Here is an 18,289-nt window from a genome sequence, read left to right as displayed (position 1 = left end):
CTCGGCTCAGGTCATGATCTCAGGATCATGGGATCGAGTCCTGCATCAGGCTCCATGCTCAGTGAGGAATCTGCTTGAGATTCTTTCTCTCCCTCTGCCCCTCCCCCTGCTGTCTCTCCCAAATAAATAAATAATCTTAAAAAAAAGAAAAAGAAAATGTTAAAGGTGAAATTTTGCTCATCCTAGTTATGCCATTCATAATCTTTCACAAAGTAATACTTTCACTTATAAGAGATCTTCTAAGTCTAATGGATTTCAAGCATATATTTGTTACATAATCCTTTGCTTTAACTAAAATCTCAGGCAGAAGCTCAATACATACACAACAAATAGAACCAGAGCTGCTCTGGTTGTAATAATATACAGAGAGGATCCAAAGTATCTCTTACTTGGGTCTTCCCAGAGTAGGCCCTGAGGATGATCCATGGAACCACTAACTCCAATCCAACCCCCTCTTTTTATAAATTATAAAACTTTGATCAAGAGGAGATTAAGAATATATAACTATTAGTATTAAGGCCACGACCCAGGTCTCCTGCCTTCTACCCCTATTACATGTCATTCTTGATCTCCTACTCTTGGGGGTAAAAAGCTACATGAAGAAAAGTGGTATGAGAGAGAAATAAGAGGCTTAACTAGCCTTAAAAATTCTGTGGGAGCTTCTTCCATCAGCCTGCCAGCTGCAGCAGAGGATATGCCAGTATAATATCTACCTTGAGACAGTCTTAATGACTGGCTGCTAAGAGATTCATTGGGGAGGCAGAAAAGGCCTAAGGGACTGGGAGTGGAGAGTGGGGAGAAAGGGTTGCCTGGTTAGGAGGCTACTGTTTGCAGGGCCAGCTAAGTACTAATTCTCAGAAGGGGGTCACCTATACTACAGGCTTTCCGGATCTTCAAGAAGACCCCCCTCCACCCACAAAAAAGAAAAGAAAAAAAATAAATAAAAGCAAAAGGCACCTCACTGACAAAATGTAATTTCTATGTGATGTGACTGGTTTGGATTCAAGATCTAGGTTGGATTCTTGTCAGCAATTATGAGTTGCCTGACTAACCTGTGATTATCAGTTTTATGGCTTATAAAATCAACGCAATAACACTGATTTCACGTGAGTATTATCTTGATTAAACAAGATAATATAAGTAAAAGCATTTAGGCAGTACCCGGTATATAGCAGGCATTCAATAACCAGTATTTCTTTTCTCTGCCTATGTTAGATAGAGCCCTTTCTGTTCAAGTTTCTTAAAACATAAAAGCCTTTGATATTTAAAATACTGCAATACTGAGTAATTACACAACTCATTATGAACTGAAAGTTATGTCCGCCCTCAACCCCCAAAATCCGTATGCTGAAACCCTAGTCCCCAGTGTGATGGTATTTAGAAGTAGGGCCTTTGAGAAGTAATTATATTTAAATGGGGTTATAAGGGTAAAGCCCCCCATAATGGGATTTGTGCCCTTTTAAGAGTTTGAAGGGTCCAGAACTCTCTCCCCACCATATAAGGATATAGCAAGAAGGCAACATTTACAAACCAAGAGGACATTCATGAGAATGTGATTATGCCCTTACCCAGTAAATTCCACTCCTGGGTAGGGAAAAAGAACCTATATTCACCAAAAGACATATAAAAAAAATCGTTCACAGCAGCATTTTTCATCACATTCCCAAACTGGGAACAACTTAAGTATCTACAAAGAGCAGAATAAATAAATAAATTATGATATATTCAAACCATAGAATATAAGTGAGCAATGAAAAAGAATGAAGTAATGCTCTATATAAGAATACAGATGACTCTTGGGATGCCTGAGTGGCTCAGTGGGTTGGGCTGCTGCCTTCGGCTCAGGTCATGACCCTATGGTCCTGGGATCGAGTCCTGCATTGGGCTCCTTGCTCAGTGTGGAGCCTGCTTCTCTCTTTGCCTCTGCCTGCCATTCTGCCTGCTTGTGCACACTTCTTGCTCTCTGACAAATAAATAAATAATATAAAATAAAATAAAATAAAATAAAAGAATACAGAGGACTCTCATGAACATAATGTCAAACAAAAGAAGTTAGACCCAATACTGTTTATATTGCATGGTTCCATTTATATAAGCTCAAGTCAGGCAAAATTAATATATGGTGAAGGTAGTAAAAATAGTGGTAACCTGTTGGGGGAGGAGAAGTAATGACTGAGAGGGTACCAAAGAAGCTTAGCAGGTATTGGTCATATTATATATCTTGACTTGGGTTGTACTTTGTACTTTGCAAAAACTCTTTGGGCTATACACCTTTATATTTCAATGTTTAAAAATTTTTCAGGGAAAACAAACCTCTGGAAGAGATAACAGATTGAAGGTCATAAGGTCCCAGAGGTCCTTTAGCCTAGGACTATACCCTCTGACTTCCTTGTATCCATTCCTTCTTCACTGCTGTGGTCCCACTATTACAAGCCTCCAGTATCTCAGAGATGAACAACCAAAACATGCTCCTAAAGTCTCCAGGCTGACACAAGTTCTTCCTCCTCCAAATTTTCAATACTGTCTCCAGATAAACCTCCCTTAGGAAGGCACTTACCATGATCGAATACTCCCTTGGACCAAAACCTTCACTATTCCCACTAACTATAAGATAACCCACCATTTGCACAAGTGATAAAAAGCTAACAAAGTCTATTCACTTCCCAAAGTTACCCCCCTCCCATCCTCCATCCTTCCTCACTATTTCCCTGAGGGAAAATAGTACTTTAGAAAGTTCTATTTCAGGGTACCTGGGTGGCTCAGTTGTTAAGCATCTCCCTTCAGCTCAGGTCATGGTCCCAGTATCCCAGGATCGAGCCCCACTTTGGGCTCCCTGCTTGGTGGGGAGCCTGCTTCTCCCTCTCCAGCTCCTCTGTGCTTGTGTTTCCTCTCTCACTATCTGTCATAAATAAATAAAGTCTTTAAAAAAAAAAAAAGAAAGTTCTATTTCATCTTCAAATGATAAAGATTGGCAGCAAAATATAAAGAATAAATCCAGCTTCTGGGAAAAAAATAAAAGTAACTTTCTCTCTCTATTCTTGGTTTCTTACATGAGATAGTGATGATAACAATTATTTCTTTTCACATAGCACTTTCATAATATACTTTATTTCAATGAAGTCTCACGACAACCCTAGAAAGCAGGCATTCTCACTGACATTTTGGATAATGACACCAAGGCTCAGGTGAACACTAAGATTACTTTCCAGTTCTCATACTCTTGGGATTCTCTGCAATAGATGAGGTTTATTTCTGACAACTTCCTACTACCCTTCTGAGTATCTCTCTCACCCCATCTCTACTCCTCCACCACCAGGTGTCTATTCTATATTCTTTCTCTACAGAGTATTGCTTTCATAGTGTGGTTATAATCCTCAATATGCTGCCTGAGAGCACCACAGTCATCCTCTTATAGATATTAATAAATTCCCAGAGGCCTCCAAAATCAGAAAATCGTTAAGATCCAAAGAACAAATCTAAGACGTGAAAAGTTTAAGCAATTTAAGAAGAGGTAAGAATAATATTTAGAGGAGTTTATCCACTACCCCCAAGAAATTTGTATTTCTGCAACAATTTTTTGAGGCCTACTATCGGCCAGTGTGCTAAAAGCTGAGGCAAAGAATGAAACAAGGCCCTTGCTCTGAAAAAACTCTCAACCTAGTATAGACCCAATATGTGTCAGCCCTACATGTAATGTTGACTTTATTTTTTTTTAAAGATTTTATTTATTTGAGAGAGAGAGAGCAAAAGAGCACAAGCAGGGGAAGCTGCAGGCAGAGGGAGAAGCAGGCTCCCCACTGAGCAACAAGCCCAATATGGGGCTTGATCCCAGGACTCTGGGATCATGACCTGAGCTGAAGGCAGACGCTTAACCAACTAAGCCACCCAGGCACCCCTGGAGTACTGAATTTAGCTCAAAGAATCGAACTCTTGGCTGCACAATCACAGAAGTTTTTGCTAAGTTAGATCAAATCCCCAAAAAGACCTTCTAGCCACTGTCATCCATTCCTCTTCATCAACAATGAATGTCCCATTTAAAATCAAACCACCAAGTAAGCAAAATCAACAAGTAAACCACTAAAGTCCAGAGCAATCGTTTCACATATTTATAAAACAAACATTAGGGAAAACATTCAACCTTACCTGTACTCATAGAAATACATATTAAAACATTCAAATACAGCTTTTATATCTATTAACACTTAAAAAAATAATAAATGTGCTGAAAAGTGATAAAAAGGTTGATGGACTACAAACTGTAAAAACTTTTTATAGGAAGCAGTATAGCTTCTATCAATGTTAAATATATTATAATTTTTTTAAAGATTTTATTTATTTATTTGACAGAGATCACAAGTAGGCAGAGAGGCAGGCAGAGAGAGAGAGAGGGGAAAGGAGGCTCCCCACTGAGCGGAGAGCCTGATGTGGGGCTTGATCCCAGGACCTTGAGACCATGACCCCAGCCGAAGGCAGAGGCTTTAACCCACTGAGCCATCCAGGCGCCCAAATATATTATAATTTTTGATCAAATAGTTCCTTTCCCAAAAATTGAGAATGCCTATAGCATTACTATGTACTAATCATGAAAAACATAAGTCAACACACTTCTCTAATAGAAATATAATTGGATAGGGGCACCTGGGTGGTTCAGTTGGTTAAGCAACTGCCTTTGGCTCATGTCATGATCCCGGAGTCTCGGGATCGAGTCCCACATTGGGCTCCCAGCTCCACGAGGAGTCTGCTTCTCCCTCTGACCTTCTCCCCTTTCATGCTCTCTCACTGTCTCTCTCTCAAATAAATAAATAAAATCTTTTTTTTAAAAAAGGAAATATGATTGGATAAATCATGGTACAATAGCTATGAAAAAATATATAAGTAACAACATATAAAAATTATTTATAAGCAGAAAGAACATTAAATTATAGCTAGACCACAATCACAATTATATAAAAATATGTTTGCATATGGACAAATATTGGAAGAGAATATGGAAAAATGTGAAAGCAGCTACTCTATTACTATGATGATATTATGAGAGAAATATGTTTTATTTAAAACTTTCTTTAATCATGTTGATAGAACAATAAATCCCACTTGTTGGGATTTATTACTACACTGCTTGTTTAATTGACTATCTTCCCCAAAAAACTATAAGCTTTGCAAAGATGGGTCAACATCTCTTGTGCTCAGTATTCTAGCACAAGCTCCTACAGACTAATTCATGAAAGAATGAAAGAAATACATGGGAAACCTCACAGTAAATGTCCTCAAGAGCGGAGGGGAAGTGGACCAAGTAAACAAAAGGTTGATCTCTATGTGCCTCTTTTTTTTTTTTAAGCTCTTAATATGGGAAAAACCAAACCAACCATTAAAAAATCTCTGGGAAGTCTTTATTTCAAGACCACTGCAGAGATGCTCCTAAAGGGTCTGGAGAAAGACAAAGGATGCTGGGAAGTGGACAGAATAGCAAGGTATTCCCAGGATTTGGTGGGGGATGGAGCACACGGAATCAAAAGGGACAGGAGCTTCATATCCTTTTCCTACCCCCAAATTCACTGTCCTTTAATTCTCAGAAACTTGCACATAATTAAAGCCGGAATTAAGGGGTGGAATGTAGCAAAAGGGACAGGTTATGTAGGAAAAAATCAGGCAGAAAAAAAACAGATCAGCAGGGAACAGTCTTTTTGGTAGGAACTTAAGTCTGGTACCACTCTGAATTTTGGCTAAGAAATAAATTCCCAGGTACAAAGGAAAATAAGAAGCTTTAAAGGAATTGAGCTCTGGAGAGAAAAATCCCCTTTCCTGACAACTTAAAATCAGTCTGAAATATACCAAGGACACCAGAAGGATTCTAAATCATAAAAATATTATAAGCATTAACAAAAACACATAGGGAAAGGAGCTAATCTTTAAGTTGTTTTTCAACCAACCTACACGGCACCTGTCACAGACCATACAGGCTCTTTCCAGCTTAAGCAATTTTTTTATCCATCCTTAGTGCTTTCAGGCAAAAGCATCATGATTGACTAATGCAGAGCTCAGAAAAGGGGCACTGAGTAAGGAGAAAAGAGCACAAAGAAGAATCTAGATTTTTAGATGTAGCTCTACCTATTTCACGTTATAACTCTAAGTGAATCACCATCTACCTGAGCCTTGGTTTCCTAATCAAAACAGGAAGCTATACCAACTTATAAGGTTAAGATGACAAGTGAGGGGACATATGCAAGTCAAAGCATATAATAAATTACCAAGTTTTACTTAAATGTGTGACCTTATTACAAAATCCTAAATGCTACAATTTCTTTCCAGGGTCAAAGTTAAGTTGAGTGCATTTTTTTCAACCAAATGTGAATGCATACGCTATCTGAAAGCTACAGGAAAATCAGTCTTATCCCACTTTACCAAGTTAACTCACAGTTTATTCTTTCAAAGAGTAGACTTTTCATGTGGGCAAGTATAATAAAGAATGCTTCTCTTCCCCCCTCGCCCCCGACCTTGGTGCTGAAATTCCACTATTCATTAGGTAGGATTAGAGATGTTTTTCTATTTTGCAGCTCCTTTTACAAAAAGGCAAAAACCTATGAAAAGTTATTGCCAATAACCATTAACAACTCCTAGCTAAGCAGAGATTAACTCAGTCCACTGAAAATTTATTAAAGGCCAGGAAATAGGGATGCCAACAATAATTTGGCCTCCGATCGCCAAGAACCCCCTAACTTCAAGGAGGTTCCAACCACCAATGTCTCCAACCACCAAAATTTCCCAATTCCCACATTTCAGCACCTAAAAATCATCCAGACTAGTTCCTGCACTGAAAAATTAGACCTCATGTCCCACTTTTGTTTCAGAAAATACGTTCACCTCTGGAATGGGACCTAGGTCATTCATAGGACATGTGTCCATGGAAAGGCATCGACAAGGAGAGAAGGCACAGAAAAGTGGGGGAAAAAAATTCACCACCTCCACAGTTGATTATAATCGACAGCCTTGATTCTAGAAAAAATATATTTGCTCCCCTAAATTCCTACTTCTCATAACTAGATAAACTGTCCATGACAATACTTAAGAGGAAATTAAGTGGGAAATTCTTCTTCATATCAACTCTCAATCCCACTTGTTACAATAGTTTCAATCCATATATATTTAAATCTGTGTGCTACAGTTTGCAATTTGACCTCACAACAATCCTATGAAGAAAAAAGGACAGGTATTATTACTATAGTTTTAAGGATAAGGACATTGAGATTCAGAAACTTGCCATGCCTGAATTCACCTGGGTCATCTGATTCCAAATCTATGCTTTTCAGAACACCATGATGCTTCTTGAGGGCTTTTGGCTCCATTCTTTCCAAAGAATACCAGTCTCAAACTTCCTGTCATCACTTTCCAGGGCAATGTTCACTGGCTTTTTGTGTAAGAACCCAGCAGTTTCTGCAAGAGAAACTTGAGGCAGCATTAAAGGGAAATCATTAAGCTAAATATAAATATCCTTGAAAACAAAGAAGTTTGTTAAATGGCTGGAAGAACTGTTATTCTTATCCATTTTCCAACTAGATTAGCCATCCACCTAGTTCTATGGCTCCTGCATCTCAGTATAGAAAGTCCATAGAAAAATATACAAGACCCAAAGTCAAAGACCTGAGTTCTAGTCTTGATTCTATCACTTCCTGGCTATGGGAGCTTGAGTAACCTCTCCATCGTAATTCCTTTTTACATAAAATGAGAATAACATTAATTATGCCCCACAAATATTACTGTGTGGAGGACTGAGACAACGAATGTGACAGCACTCAAAGAATAAAGTTTCTACTAATAAGCCATCTCAAAAACATCTTTCCCAGAGACTGTTTCAAAACACTAGTAATCAGTGTTTTCTAAACTATATGCAACAAACCACTATAACTAAAATGAAGGAATATTCATTTAGGTTTGTCCTATTTTTCAAAATTATTTTTGGTGTCATGGAAATCTGTCTACAAATTATTTTACTTGACTTGAAGTCTTCTATAAATACTCATATGGTAAGCTGTTGTCTTAAAGCTGCTGTGAAAATCTGCTCATCATGGTGGAACATTTACTGAATCTCTCCATGTCCCAGACACAGCATTAGACATTTTCAGTTTGATTGATTCTCATAAGAACCCTTTGAGATATATATTTATTTCCTCCTTATAGCTGAAAAAACTGAAGTTCAGAGAGAACAAGAAATTGTCCAAAGTCAAATGTGTGTTTATGTCATTGAGGATAAGAAACAGCAAGGTGTTTAGTGGCAAGAAATTTGAAACACTGTTATTCAGTGATCACAGAGCATGTTGGTTAAGAGCATGGACTCAAAGTTGGACAACCTGGGTTCAAACCTGGATTCACTATGAGCTTTAGTTTCCTCATTTGTAAAATTAAGTTCATAATAATAATAACCTATTTCATAACCTAATAAATGAGTTAATAACATCTACTTAGAACACCACCTGTCACATGGTATATCCAATACATTAGGTATTATTATCATTTCTCCCCCACTGCATACCCAAACTTCTCTCTTTTCACTGGCCTGAAACCTGTATGCTACCTAGTCTAAATCTCCTCTACATACACATTACTCATTACTGTTATTATGCTTTTGCTCTTTCTTTTCAAGTGAAATGCCTCTTTCTTTCCTCACTAATCTAAATCTCACTCAGCCTTCAAAGGCTAGCTCAGATCTACCCCTTATATGAAACATTTTCTGATTTCATTAGCCCACAGTAATTTCTTCCTTCTCTGAAAAACTCTTCATAATGTCAATCTAACCTGTAGAAATCACTTGGTTTCTTTCTTTCTTTCTTTTTTTTCTTAATCACTTGATTTCAGTGGGTGGGAATGCAAGTTAGTGCAGCCACTTTGGAAAACAGTGCAGAGGTTCCTCAATAAATTAAAAATAGAGCTACCCTTTAACCCAGCTATTGCACTACTGGGTATATATCCCAAAGAAACATTGTAGAGAAAAGAAAGGCCATATGCACCCCAATGTTCATAGCAGCAATGTCCAAAAGAGCCAAACTGTGGAAAGAGCCGAGATGCTTTTCAACAAATGAATGGATAAAGAAGATGTGGTCCATATATACAATGGAATATTACTTAGCCATCAGAAAGGATGAATACCCGACATTTGCATCAACATGGATGGAACTGGAGGAGATTATGCTAAGTGAAATATGTCAAGCAGAGAAAGCCAATTATCATATGGTTTTACTTATTTGTGAAACATAAGGAATAGCATGGAGGACATTAAGAGAAGGAAGGGAAAAACCAAGGTGGGGTGGTGGGGAATTAGAGGGGGAGACAAACCATGAGAGACTATGGACTCCAGGAAACAAACTGAGGGTTTTAGAAGGGAGGCGGTGGGGGGATAGGAGAGCCTGGTGATGGGTATTAAGGAGGGCATGGATAGCATGGAGCACTGGGTGTTATACGCAAACAATGAATCGTGGAACACTACATCAAAAACTAATAATGTACTGTATGGTGACTACCATAACATGTAAAAAAATTTAAAAAAAATAAATAAATCACTTGATTTCTAAGGGCTTCTGTAGGTGATTTAACCCAAATCCCTAAATTTCGAAATAGAAATTGAAGCTTAAAGCGTTAAATTGCCTACGGTGACACAAAAAGTTAACTGGCAGAGTAGACACCTAAATCTGGATATTTTAAATGTTTGCAAAGCTCCTTCTACTGTACTCTAACTTCTGTCTTCCTTGAGATTCTGCACAACTTCTTAAAGCTGAAAGCATATATTCTATAATTATCTGATTCAAAGTATTAACTGGTCTTGAGGGCTTCATGGCAACTAACACACTGAAGTTAGTGGATGTTTTCCAATTGATTAGCAGATCAATCTTTCCTGATGCCCTTTGGTCCAACAGTTGAAGTGTTAATACGTTAACACTCTGCAACATAGGATACAACGGAACTTAAATTTTCACCATCAGGGAGTGATAGGGGCCAAAGAGGGAAACATATCCATATGTATCCCTACATTTGCATCACAGGGTCCATCACATTCCACTGCATACCCTCAAATTTGGAGCCCTGCACCATGAGACTTGGGGCACAGCACACTCCAGCATATCCCCCTGCCTCCCCTCAACACACACAGCTCCCTCTCTGGATTATTACTGGAATCCGGAAGTATAAAAGAAACAATCTTCAGTTACTTTTTCATTATTAATATTAGGGCCTTCAAGGATTTGAGTCTACAACAGAAAAAAGAGACCTCAATTTCCTTCCATAAAGCCCAAGTCTCTTTTTTGCAGGATTACCTCAGGCTAAATTTATTGCATAAAGTTGCTAGGTCCCCTGAACAAATAAATAAGAAGTATTTATCCTAGAAAGGTATTATAGCTGTACTTAGGAGGACTGGAATGGAAGAATGGTCCTAGACAGAAGGAAAAAGAACGAACAGACTCTAAAATTTGAGGAAGGCTCAAGTAAACAAAGACATCTTAGTGCCTAGGTTGAAACAGGGGAAGAAAGAGAGAGCACATGGCTATTCCCCAGAAAACAAGCATGGAGTGTTTATGCCCATCAGAAGAGGTGTTAGAGAGGGGAAGGACAGGTATATCATCAGCCTCTTGTAAGGGAGGCCAGTAAAAATAATTAGTGCGTTTATAGCATTTTACAGCTTATAAAAGGATTTTTATATATATATCACTTTTTTAAAGATTTTATTTATTTGAAACAGAAGGATACAGAAAGAGAACATGAGCAGGGGGAGAGACAGAGGCAGAGGGAAAAGCAGACTCCCCGGTAAGCCAGGGCCCCAACTCAGGGCTTGATCCCAGGACCTAGAGATCACGACCTGAGCCAAAGCCAAACACTTAACCATCTGAGCCACCCAGGCATGCATATATATGCATATCATTTCTTAATGAATAATCACATTTGTTAACATAGCTCTTGTTTGTTTATAGGGAGCTGAATAGTTGCTTTTCCTCATCATTCGTATTTTCATAATTTTTTTCATAAGTCATTGAATGATCCAATAAATAATTACTGAAAACCTTCTCTCTCATACCAAATGCTGGGGATATCAAGATTAAAGTTATAGTCATTGGTGCATCTGGGTGACTCAGCTGGTTAAGCATCTGCCTTCAGCTCAGGTAATAATCCCAGGCCCTATTTCAGGCTCTCTGCTCAGCAGGATCCTCCTTCTCCCTCTACCTGCCACTCTGCCTACTTGTGGGCTCTCTCTCTCTCTCTAATAAATAAAAAACCTTAAAAAAAAAAGTTACAGGAGGAGTCAAGATGGCGGAGAAGTAGCAGCTGAGACTACTTCAGGTTGCGGGAGATCAGCTAGATAGCTTATCTAAAGATTGCAAACACCTACAAATCCAACGGGAGATCGAAGAGAAGAAGAACAGCAATTCTAGAAACAGAAAATCAACCACTTTCTGAAAGGTAGGACTGGCGGAGAAGTGAATCCAAAGGGACGGGAAGATAGACCGCGGGGGGAGGGGCCGGCTCCCGGCAAGCGGCGGAGCAACGGAGCACAAAATCGGGACTTTTAAAAGTCTGTTCCGCTGAGGGACATCGCTCCAGAGGCTTAACTGGGGTGAAGCCCACGCGGGGCCAGTGTGGCCTCAGGTCCCGCAGGGTCACAGAAGGATCGGGGTGTCTGAGTGTCGCAGAGCTTGCAGGTATTAGAACGGGGAAGCCGGCTACAGAGACAGAGCCGAGGAGTGAGCTCACAGCTCGGGCTTACCTTGAACCGGTAGCAGGCTCGGTGAGCTCGGAGCACGGCTGGAGGCCAGGCAGACAGGAGTAATTGGACGCTGTTCCCTGAGGGCGCACTGAGGAGTGGGACCCCGAGCTCTCGGCTCCTCCGGGCCGGAGACTGGGAGGACGCCATCTTAATTCCCGTCCTCCGGAACTCTACGGAAAGCGCTCAGGGAACAAAAGCTCCCGAAAGCAAACCCGAGCGGATTACTCAGCCCGGCCCCTGGTAAGGGCGGTGCAACTCCGCCTGGGGCAAAGACACTTGAGAATCTCTACAACAGGCCCCTCCCCCAGAAGATCAACAAGAAACCCAGCCAGGACCAAGTTCACTTACGAGGAGTGCAGTTTCAATACCAAGGAGAACAGCGGAATTCCAGAGGAGGAGAAAGCAAAGCACAGAACTCATGGCTTTCTCCCCATGATTCTTTAGCCATGCAGTTAATTTTTTTTTCTTTTTCAATTTTTTTTCTCTTCTTCTGCTAAATTTTTTTAAACTTTTACCCTTTTCTTTTTTAACGTTTTTAACTAGTTTATCTAATATATATATATTTTTTCCTTTTTATATTTTTTTCATTATTGGTTTTCTTTTTTTATTTGTTTCTTTTTTCTTTTTTCCTTTTTTTTTTTTTTTTTTTTTCACCTTTTTTTTTCCCCTCCCCCCCCCCCCCTCACGATTTGGGATCTCTTCTGATTTGGCTAAAGCATATTTTTGGCTAAAGCATATTTTCCTGTTGTTGCCACCCTTTTAGTATTTTACTTACTCCTTCATATACTCTTATCTGGACAAAATGACAAGGCGGAAAAATTCACCACAAAAAAAAGAACAAGAGGCAGTACCAAAGGCTAAGGATCTAATCAATACAGACATTGGTAATATGTCAGATCTAGAGTTCAGAATGACGATTCTCAAGGTTCTAGCTGGGCTCGAAAAAGGCATGGAAGATATTAGAGAAACCCTCTCGGGAGATATAAAAGCCCTTTCTGGAGAAATAAAAGAACTAAAATCTAATCAAGTTGAAATCAAAAAAGCTATTAATGAGGTGCAATCCAAAATGGAGGCTCTCACTGCTAGGATAAATGAGGCAGAAGAAAGAATTAGTGATATAGAAGACCAAATGACAGAGAATAAAGAAGCCGAACAAAAGAGGGACAAACAACTACTGGACCACGAGGGCAGAATTCGAGAGATAAGTGACACCATAAGACGAAACAACATTAGAATGATTGGGATTCCAGAAGAAGAAGAAAGAGAGAGGGGAGCAGAAGGTATATTGGAGAGAATTATTGGAGAGAATTTCCCCAATATGGCAAAGGGAATAAGCATCAAAATCCAGGAGGTTCAGAGAACCCCCCTCAAAATCAATAACAATAGGTCCACACCCCGTCACCTAATAGTCAAATTTACAAGTCTTAGTGACAAAGAGAAAATCCTGAAAGCAGCCCGGGAGAAGAAGTCTGTAACATACAATGGTAAAAATATTAGATTGGCAGCAGACTTATCCACAGAGACCTGGCAGGCCAGAAAGAGCTGGCATGATATATTCAGAGCCCTTAACGAGAAAAACATGCAGCCAAGAATACTATATCCAGCTAGGCTATCATTGAAAATAGAAGGAGAGATTAAAAGCTTCCAGGACAAACAAAAACTGAAAGAATTTGCAAACACCAAGCCAGCTCTACAGGAAATATTGAAAGGGGTCCTCTAAGCAAAGAGAGAGCCTAAAAGTAGTAGATCAGAAAGGAACAGAAACAATATACAATAACAGTCACCTTACAAGCAATACAATGGCACTAAATTCATATCTCTCAATAGTTACCCTGAATGTTAATGGGCTAAATGCCCCAATCAAAAGACACAGGGTATCAGAATGGATAAAAAAACAAAACCCATCTATATGTTGCCTACAAGAAACTCATTTTAAACCTGAAGACACTTTCAGATTTAAAGTGAGGGGGTGGAAAAGAATTCACCATGCTAATGGACATCAGAAGAAAGCAGGAGTGGCAATCCTTATATCAGATCACTTAGATTTTAAACCAAAGACTATAGTAAGAGATGAAGATGGAAACTATATCATACTCAAAGGATCTGTCCAACAAGAAGATCTAACAATTGTAAATATCTATGCCCCTAATGTGGGAGCAGCCAACTATATAAACCAATTAATAACAAAATCAAAGAAACACATCGACAATCATACAATAATAGTAGGGGACTTTAACACTCCCCTCACTGAAATGGACAGATCATCCAGGCAAAAGATCAACAAGGAAATAAAGGCCTTAAATGACACACTGGACCAGATGGACATCACAGATATATTCAGAACATTTCATCCCAAAGCAACAGAATACACATTCTTCTCTAGTGCACATGGAACATTCTCCAGAATAGATCACATCCTTGGTTCTAAATCAGGTCTTAACTGTTATCAAAAAATTGGGATCATTCCCTGCATATTTTCAGACCACAATGCTCTGAAGCTAGAACTCAATCGCAAGAGGAAATTTGGAAAGAACCCAAATACATGGAGACTAAACAGCATCCTTCTAAAGAATGAATGGGTCAACCAGGAAATTAAAGAAGAATTGAAAAAAGTCATGGAAACAAATGATAATGAAAATACAACGGTTCAAAATCTGTGGGACACAACAAAGGCAGTCCTGAGAGGAAAATATATAGCGGTACAAGCCTTTCTCAAGAAACAAGAAAGGTCTCAGGTACACAACATAACCCTACACCTAAAGGAGCTGGAGAAAGAACAAGAAAGAAACCCTAAACCCAGCAGGAGAAGAGAAATCATAAAGATCAGAGCAGAAATCAATGAAATAGAAACCAAAAAAACAATAGAACAAATCAACGAAACTAGGAGCTGGTTCTTTGAAAGAATTAATAAGATTGATAAGCCCCTGGCCAGACTTATCAAAAAGAAAAGAGAAAGGACCCAAATCAATAAAATCATGAATGAAAGAGGAGAGATCACAACTAACACCCAAGAAATACAGACAATTATAAGAACATATTATGAGCAACTCTATGCCAACAAATTTGACAATCTGGAAGAAATGGATGCATTCCTAGAGATATATAAACTACCACAACTGAACCAGGAAGAAATAGAAAGCCTGAACAGACCCATAACCAGTAAGGAGATTGAAACAGTCATCAAAAACTCCAAACAAACAAAAGCCCAGGGCCAGATGGCTTCCCGGGGGAATTATACCAAACATTTAAAGAAGAACTAATTCCTATTCTCCTGAGACTGTTCCAAAAAATAGAAATGGGAGGAAAACTTCCAAACTCATTTTATGAGGCCAGCATCACCTTGATCCCCAAACCAGACAAGGATCCCATCAAAAAAGAGAACTACAGACCAATATCCTTGATGAACACAGATGCGAAAATTCTCACCAAAATACTAGCCAATAGGATTCAACAGTACATTAAAAGGATTATTCACCACGACCAAGTGGGATTTATTCCAGGGCTGCAAGGTTGGTTCAACATCCGCAAATCAATCAATGTGATACAACACATTAATAAAAGAAAGAACAAGAACCATATGATACTCTCCATAGATGCTGAAAAAGCATTTGACAAAGTACAGCATCCCTTCCTGATCAAAACTCTTCAAAGTGTAGGGATAGAGGGCACATACCTCAATATTATCAAAGCCATCTATGAAAAACCCATCGCAAATATCATTCTCAATGGAGAAAAACTGAAAGCTTTTCCGCTAAGGTCAGGAACACGGCAGGGATGTCCATTATCACCACTGTTATTCAACATAGTACTAGAGGTCCTAGCCTCAGCAATCAGACAACAAAAAGAAATTAAAGGCATCCAAATCGGCAAAGAAGAAGTCAAACTATCACTCTTCGCAGATGATATGATACTATATGTGGAAAACCCAAAAGACTCCACTCCAAAACTGCTAGAACTTGTACAGGAATTCAGTAACGTGTCAGGATATAAAATCAATGCACAGAAATCAGTCGCATTTCTCTACACCAACAACAAGACAGAAGAAAGAGAAATTAAGGAGTCCATCCCATTTACAATTGCACCCAAAACTATAAGATACCTAGGAATAAACCTAACCAAAGAGACTAAGAACCTATACACAGAAAACTATAAAGTACTCATGAAAGAAATTGAGGAAGACACAAAGAAATGGAAAAATGTTCCATGCTCCTGGATTGGAAGAATAAATATTGTGAAAATGTCTATGCTACCTAAAGCAATCTACACATTTAATGCAATTCCTATCAAAGTACCATCCATTTTTTTCAAAGAAATGGAACAAATAATCCTAAAATTTATATGGAACCAGAAAAGACCGCGAATAGCCAAAGGAATATTGAAAAAGAAAGCCAGAGTTGGTGGCATCACAATTCCGGACTTCAAGCTCTATTACAAAGCTGTCATCATCAAGACAGCATGGTACTGGCACAAAAACAGACACATAGATCAATGGAACAGAATAGAGAGCCCAGAAATAGACCCTCAACTCTATGGTCAACTAATCTTCGACAAAGCAGGAAAGAATGTCCAATGGAAAAAAGACAGCCTCTTCAATAAATGGTGTTGGGAAAATTGGACAGCCACATGCAGAAAAATGAAATTGGATCATTTCCTTACACCACACACGAAAATAGACGCAAAATGGAGGAAGGACCTCAATGTGAGAAAGGAATCCATCAACATCCTTGAGGAGAACACAGGCAACAACCTCTTTGACCTCAGCCGCAGCAACATCTTCCTAGGAACATCGCCAAAGGCAAGGGAAGCAAGGGCAAAAATGGACTATTGGGATTTTATCAAGATCAAAAGCTTTTGCACAGCAAAGGAAACAGTTCACAAAACCAAAAGACAACTGACAGAATGGGAGAAGATATTTGCAAATGACATATCAGATAAAGGGCTAGTGTCCAAAATCTATAAAGAACTTAGCAAACTCAACACCCAAAGAACAAATTATCCAATCAAGAAATGGGCAGAAGACATGAACAGACATTTCTGCAAAGAAGACATCCAGATGGCCAACAGACACATGAAAAAGTGCTCCATATCACTTGGCATCAGGGAAATACAAATCAAAACCACAATGAGATACCACCTCACACCAGTCAGAATGGCTAAAATTAACAAGTCAGGAAATGACAGATGCTGGAGAGGATGCGGAGAAAGGGGAACCCTCCTACACTGTTGGTAGGAATGCAAGCTGGTACAACCACTCTGGAAAACAGCATGGAGGTTCCTCAAAATGTTGAAAATAGAACTACCCTATGACCCAGCAATTGCACTGCTGGGTATTTACCCTAAAGATACAAACGTAGTGATCCGAAGGGGCACGTGCACCCGAATGTTTATAGCAGCAATGTCCACAATAGCCAAACTATGGAAAGAACCTAGATGTCCATCAACAGACGAATGGATAAAGAAGATGTGGTATATATATACAATGGAATACTATGCAGCCATCAAAAGAAATGAAATCTTGCCATTTGCGACAACGTGGATGGAACTAGAGGGTATCATGCTTAGCGAAATAAGTCAATCAGAGAAAGACAACTATCATATGATCTCCCTGATATGAGGGAGAGGAGATGCAACATGGGGGGTTAACGTGGTAGGAGAAGAGTAAATGAAACAAGTTGGGATTGGGAGGGAGACAAACCATAAGTGACTCTTAATCTCACAAAACAAACTGAGGGTTGCTGGGCAGAGGGGGCTTGGGGGGGGGTTATGGACACTGGGTAGGGTATGTGCTATGGTGAGTGCTGTGAAGTGTGTAAACGTGGAGATTCACAGACCTGTACCCCTGGGGAAAAAAAAAATATATATATGTTTATAAAAAATAAAATTATTAAAAAAATAAATAAATAAAAAAATAAAAGGCTGAGACCATCCAAAAAAAAAAAAAAAAGTTACAGTCATTGTCCTCAAGGAGATCTCAGCGTTGAAGATGAGATGAGAAGACAAATAAAATTTGGTTATAAGTTAATCACTATGAAATAAACAAACATGTTATAGATTCTAACACAAACTAGAAGACAATAAAGGAGTAAGTCTAGTCCTGACTCTAATATAATCAACAACTGAATTGAGTCTTAAAGATGATCCAGGCAAAAACACAGAAGAAGCCTTTCAGGTAGCAGGAGTAGTATAAAGACATAGGGACATGGCACATTCAGTTAAACTTAAGTAGTTTGTCATGGTTATCAAAGTGGATGGGGAAATCAAAGAAAGGTAGAACTGAAGAGGTAGGCAGAGTCAGATCATGAAAAGCTTACTATGTATTTCCTTTCAACACATTCCCATCAGTCACAATGCTGTTTAGTTCTCCAGAATTATCCTTGGGATAACCCAAAGGAATTTCTCAAGAAAGAGAAAAAAAAAAAGCAGCTTGGGTGGCCCAAGATTGGAGTTTTGCTGGACAGGGAAAAAAACAAAAAACAAAAGCAGGATCAACTTCAGAAAAATGAGATCCAGGAGAGCCGAGTGTCAATATAGGCTAGAGAGGAGAGC

General features: G+C 39.1%; 1 protein-coding gene across 2 annotated transcripts in view; it reads right to left on the bottom strand.

Moving 5' to 3' along the window:
• Window positions 1–18,289, bottom strand: part of SYN2 (synapsin II) — a 211,673-nt gene that overhangs the window by 180,245 nt on the left and 13,139 nt on the right. The window lies entirely within an intron of this gene.

This window comes from Lontra canadensis, unplaced genomic scaffold (assembly GCF_010015895.1).
Source record: "Lontra canadensis isolate GAN:19392208 unplaced genomic scaffold, GSC_riverotter_1.0 scaffold124, whole genome shotgun sequence".
NCBI lineage: Eukaryota > Metazoa > Chordata > Mammalia > Carnivora > Mustelidae > Lontra > Lontra canadensis.
The sequence above is the reverse complement of the archived record's forward strand: the minus strand, read 5'-3'. Positions and strand labels throughout refer to the sequence as shown.